We start from the raw sequence: 6000 nt of genomic DNA on the forward strand, positions 1-6000 counted from the left end.
GGGTAATTTACAAGAAAAAGAGATTTAATTGGCTCACAGTTCTATAGGTTGTACAGGAAGCATAGTGGTGTCTGTTTCTAGGGAGACCTCAGGAAGCTTCCAATCATGGTGGAAGGTGAAGGGGGAGCAGGTTTGTCACATGATGAAAGCAGGAGCAAGAAGAGTGAGAGGGGAAGTGTCATACACTGTCTTTTTTTTTTTTTTTTTTGAGAGAGAGTCTTGCTGTGTCACCCAGGCTGAAGTGCAGTGGCATGATCTTGGCTCACTGCAACCTCTGCCTCCTGAGTTCAAGCAATTCTCCTACCTCAGCCTTCCAGGTAGCTGGGATTACAGGCACCCATCATCACGCCCAGCTAATTTTTGTATTTTTTTTTTTTTTTTTTAAGACGGAGTCTCGCTCTGTTGCCCAGGCTGGAGTGCAGTGGCGCAATCTCGGCTCACTGCAAGCTCCATCTCCCGGGTTCCCGCCATTCTCCTGCCTCAGCCTCCCGAGTAGCTGGGACTACAGGCGCCTGCCACCACGCCCGGCTAGTTTTTTGTATTTTTAGTAGAGACGGGGTTTCACCGTGTTAGCCAGGATGGTCTCGAACTCTCCTGACATCAGGTGATCTGCCCACCTCAGCCTCCCCAAATGCTGGGATTACAGGCATGAGCCACTGTGACCAGCCAGAGCCACCACTTACAGGCACATACACTTTTAAATGACCAGATCTCACAAGAACTCATTCACTATCATTAGGACAGTTCCAAGAGGGATGGTACTAAACCATTCATCAGAAATTTGCCCTTTTGATCCAATTACCTCCCACCAGGCCCCACCTCCAACATTGGGGATTACATTTCAATATGAGATTTGGGGAGGGACACACATCAAAATTTTCAGTTGGTGACTCTAAGCTACATAGCTGTGGATGTGACAGGTTGTTTATGTTAAGCCATCCCTATGGCCGATTGACCTAACAAGAGACTTATGTCAGTGGAACAGAAAAAGCTCAGATTTTGAACTTATCTATGACTGTGAATTTCTGTTCTGCCACCTATTAGCCATTTGACCTTGGTCATATCCATCATACCTCCCCATGCCTCAGTCTTCTCATCTTAAAATGGTGAAATAAATACCTGTTTCATAAAATTGCAACTATACTTAAATGAGATTACATTAAGAATAGTTTTTATAGAGGAACGACTCAACAAAAAATAAGCTAAGATTATTATTAATCAAGGTATTTCAGGGTCAGTCTTCTGTTTCTAAAGCAGACAAGGATGAGGGAGGCAGGTTGAATGAATGGCTAGATGAAGGTTGAATGTAAATTTTAATGGGCATAGATTATTTGACTGATACCAAACTGAATTCAAGTTTTATATTAATTTTGCTCTACAGACATGCTGTCCATAGTAAAACCTTTTTCCACAGTATTCGTATTACTCATCCATTGTTCTCTAAATCTATAGCATCGTCATCATTCTTAATTCCCTGGTGACATCTTATGCTAACCCGTAGCCTCAAAGTATGTCCATTGTAATTACTTTCCTAAGATATTTGGTGACAAGTTTGATTTCATTATAAATTATTGAATGGTTGCTGAAACCAATTCTATTGACCTCGATCTTTTGAGAAGTTGATATCTTCTTTGTTTTCTGCTTGTCTTCATGGTGTTCTAACAATTACTGAGATTTATTAAGGTGTTTCAGAAATTGTTCCTTCTGTGTTGGAAACACAGCATCTAGTCTTTGGTAACTTAGAAGATATTGAAGCTTTTGTTGTAGTTTTGCTCAAGTAAGCTGTTTTGAAATTGAACAGTTTTACTTTTAGGAGAAGCCTCTCACTTAATAGATTGTCTAAGATTTCATATATGCCATAAAATGCTTAGAAAAATCATTTGGTAGACATATCAGCTTAAAAGATTTTCAAACAGATACGTTCTGAGCTATGTGCTTGATATTCAACACTGGCAATGGGTTATTCCTGCTTCTAAAAGGGGGAAGAGAACAAGGAATGGAAAAAGAAAAGAAAAACTACAAAACTAAAAATGCCCTCATATTTTGAACTAAAGTTGTTTAAGTATCTGATATTATTATATACATATAGGACTGTGTGTGTGCGTGTGTGTGTGTGTGTGTGTGTGTGTTGTAGAGACAGAGTCTCACTTTGCCCAGGCTGAATTTAAACTCCTAGGTTCAAGTGACCCTGCTATCTCAGCCTCCCAAGTAGCTGGGACTACAGGCAAATGCCACCATGCGCAGCTCTCTGATATATCAGAGAAAGCTATCAATGTTGAGTCTTAAGTGACTAGCAAAGGAAGTAGTCAGTTGATGTAATGTGAATCCAAAAAGGCTGATTGCCAAAGCCACTGTGAATTTCTCTCTCTTTTTTTCTGTTTCTCTGTCTGTCCCTGTCACCCTTTTCACCTCCATCTTTTTATTACTTTCCTTTCTCTTTTAAAATTTTTAAAAATTTATTTAAAATTTTTCTTTATATATATGCTCACATACATACACACACATACATTTACATAAATGCTTAAATGGAATCATATCACAATTTTTTTAGGGCTATAATTTTTTAATCTTTGCCTCCTTTTGCCACTCTCCTTTCTTTTTCTCCAAGTCAGACAGGCCTTACCTCTCATGAATCTGTTTTTCTTCATGCTCTATAATTACAAATAAGCTACATACATATGCACGCTCATATATGCACAACTGTACAGAGACAGGCAATTTTTCAGTTGTTTTAAAAAATGAGATTATATTATTTCTACTCCTCTGCATTTTCTTTTTCTCAAAGAAACTTCGAGAAAATCTCTCCAATTATCTAGTAAAATTCACTCATTTTAATAGATGCATAGTATTTTATTATGTAAAGTAATCTTAACATGTTCAACCTTTCCTAAGTTGCTGGGCATTCACTTTCTTGCAGTTGTTGACCATTCTCAACTATGCTACAATAAACGTGCTTGTATGTATTTTTAGATACTAATGCCTTTATTTATTCATTTAATTAATTAACTAATTTTTTTGAGACAGGGTCTTACTCTGTCTCCCAGGCTGGAGTGCAGTGGTGTGATCTCGGCTCACTGCAACCTCCACCTCCCAGGTTCAAGTGATTCTCATGCCTCAGCCTCCTGGGTAGCTGGGATTCCAGGTACGCGAAACTGCGCCCAGCTAATTTTTGTATATTTAGTAGAGGAGGAGTTTCACCATGTTAGCCAGGCTGGTTTCCAACTCCTGACCTCAAGTGATCCACCCGCCTTGACCTCACAAAGTGCTGGGATTGTAGGTATGAGCCACCATGCCCCGCCTGATGCTTTTATTTTTATGTAATATAAAATATGATATATTGTTATGTGACCAGTAGAATTGCTAGATCAAAGGATGCAAATATATTAAATTATAACAGATATTACTGGACTGTCTTTCAGAAAGACTGTAAAACTGACATTTCACTCAGGTAGTGTAGGAGAGTCTCCCTTCCCCTGACATTCTTGTCAGCATGGATCCTTATTTTGCTTTACTTTTTGTCAGATGTGAAATCTCATTGTTATCTCTTTTTTTGACATTTACTCAACTACTAACGAATTTGAACATCTTTTCATGTGTTTGCTGGTCACTTAGACTTGCTCTCCTGTGAACTGCCTATTTACATTCTTTAATGTTATTGTACATTATTTTGTAAGAACTCTTCAAATATTATATATAACTTTTTGATGTCTTAAAGTGTAAAATATTTTTCCCCCAAAGCAGTGTTTATTTATTAATTTTATTTGTGAACTTTTACTCTAATTTAAAAATTATATTATCAAATAGTTTCCCTCCCTCTCTTCCCGCTTCCCTCCCTTTCTTCCGTCTTTCTTTCTTCAACGTTTTCTTTAAGCTTTTGGTTTTTCTCATTTGGTTAATATAATTTCCTGTACACCTATATTGTATGTGTAGTCTCTTACATTTTGTTTAAACATTTTAATTTTATTTATTTTTATTTTGTATATAGTATAAATAGAGGTCCAACTTTATTTCCTCCCACCCCCAGTATTATTCTAGGGGTTAGAAAATTATATGATTATTATACTATTATATTATTTAGAAAATTAAATAATAAATTTATTACTCAAGAAATTATATCTTAAGGGGCCGAGGGGTAAAGAGAAACTGATTAATAGGTATAAATATACAGCTTGATAGAATAAATAAGATCCCAGTATTCAATAGATTAGTAGGGTGACTACAGTTTCCAATAATCTATTGTATATTTCAAAATAGTCAAGTGAGAATAATTTGAATGATTCTAGCATAAAGAAAAAACAAACATTTAAGTGAGATATCCCAAGTACACCTATTTAATCTTTACAAATTATATGAATGGATTACATTATCATATGTACCCCAAAAGTATGTACATCTGTTATGCATCAATAAAAATGGTTTTAAAGGGAAAATTAATATATCCCTTTGCCACATACATACTTATGTCTATTTATTTTTGAGTTATTTATTTTATTCCACTGATTTATTATTTTTAATCTGTTTTCATGTCAACGCAATAACAACTGTATTGCAGTGGCTGTATAGTCTATGTCTCATTGTCATTAGATATTTTAAAATACTTTTTTTGGGCTATTCTGGATATTTACTCTTTCACATGAAACTTACGATAGATGTATTAAGATAAAAGATTCTTTTGGGATACTAATTCGAATTGCATTGATTTACCTATGGCTTTTGGGAAAAATGACTTTTTTTTTTAATTTTTTTTTTTTATTATACTTTAAGTTCTAGGGTACATGTGCATAACATGCAGGTTTGTTACATATGTATATTTGTGCCATGTTGGTGTGCTGCACCCATCAACTCGTCAGCACCCATCAATTCATCATTTATATCATGTATAACTCCCCAATGCAATCTCTCCCCCCTCCCCCCTCCCCATGATAGGCCCCAGTGTGTGATGTTCCCCTTCCCGAGTCCAAGTGATCTCATTGTTCAGTTCCCACCTATGAGTGAGAACATGCGGTGTTTGGTTTTCTCTTCTTGTGATAGTTTGCTAAGAATGATGGTTTCCAGTTGCATCCATGTCCCTACAAAGGACGCAAACTCATCCTTTTTTATGGCTGCATAGTATTCCATGGTGTATATGTGCCACATTTTCTTAATCCAGTCTGTCACAGATGGACATTTGGGTTGATTCCAAGTCTTTGCTATTGTGAATAGTGCCGCAATAAACATACGTGTGCATGTGTCTTTGTAGTAGAATAATTTATAATCCTTTGGGTATATACCCAGTAGTGGGATGGCTGGGTCATATGGTACATCTAGTTCTAGATCCTTGAGGAATTGCCATATTGTTTTCCATAATGGTTGAACTAGTTTACAATCCCACCAACAGTGTAAAAGTGTTCCTATTTCTCCACATCCTCTCCAACACCTGCTGTTTCCTGATTTTTTAATGATTGCCATTCTAACTGGTGTGAGATGGTATCTCATTGTGGCTTTGATTTGCATTTCTCTGATGGCGAGTGATGATGAGCATTTTTTCATGTGTCTGTTGGCTGTATGAATATCTTCTTTTGAGAAATGTCTGTTCATATCCTTTGCCCACTTTTTGATGGGGTTGTTTGTTTTTTTCTTGTATATTTGTTTGAGTTCTTTGTAGATTCTGGATATTAGCCCTTTGTCAGATGAGTAGGTTGCAAAAATTTTCTCCCATTCTGTAGGTTGCCTGTTCACTCTGATGGTAGTTTCTTTTGCTGTGCAGAAACTCTTTAGTTTAATGAGATCCCATTTGTCAATTTTGGCTTTTGCTGCCGTTGCTTTTGGTGTTTTAGACACGAAGTCCTTGCCCATGCCTATGTCCTGAATGGTACTACCTAGATTTTCTTCTAGGGTTTTTATGGTATTAGGTCTAACATTTAAGTCTCTAATCCATCTTGAATTAATCTTCGTATAAGGAGTAAGGAAAGGATCCAGTTTCAGCTTTCTACTTATGGCTAGCCAATTTTCCCAGCACCA

Source organism: Rhinopithecus roxellana, chromosome 9 (assembly GCF_007565055.1).
Source record: "Rhinopithecus roxellana isolate Shanxi Qingling chromosome 9, ASM756505v1, whole genome shotgun sequence".
In the NCBI taxonomy this organism is placed as follows: Eukaryota; Metazoa; Chordata; class Mammalia; order Primates; family Cercopithecidae; genus Rhinopithecus; species Rhinopithecus roxellana.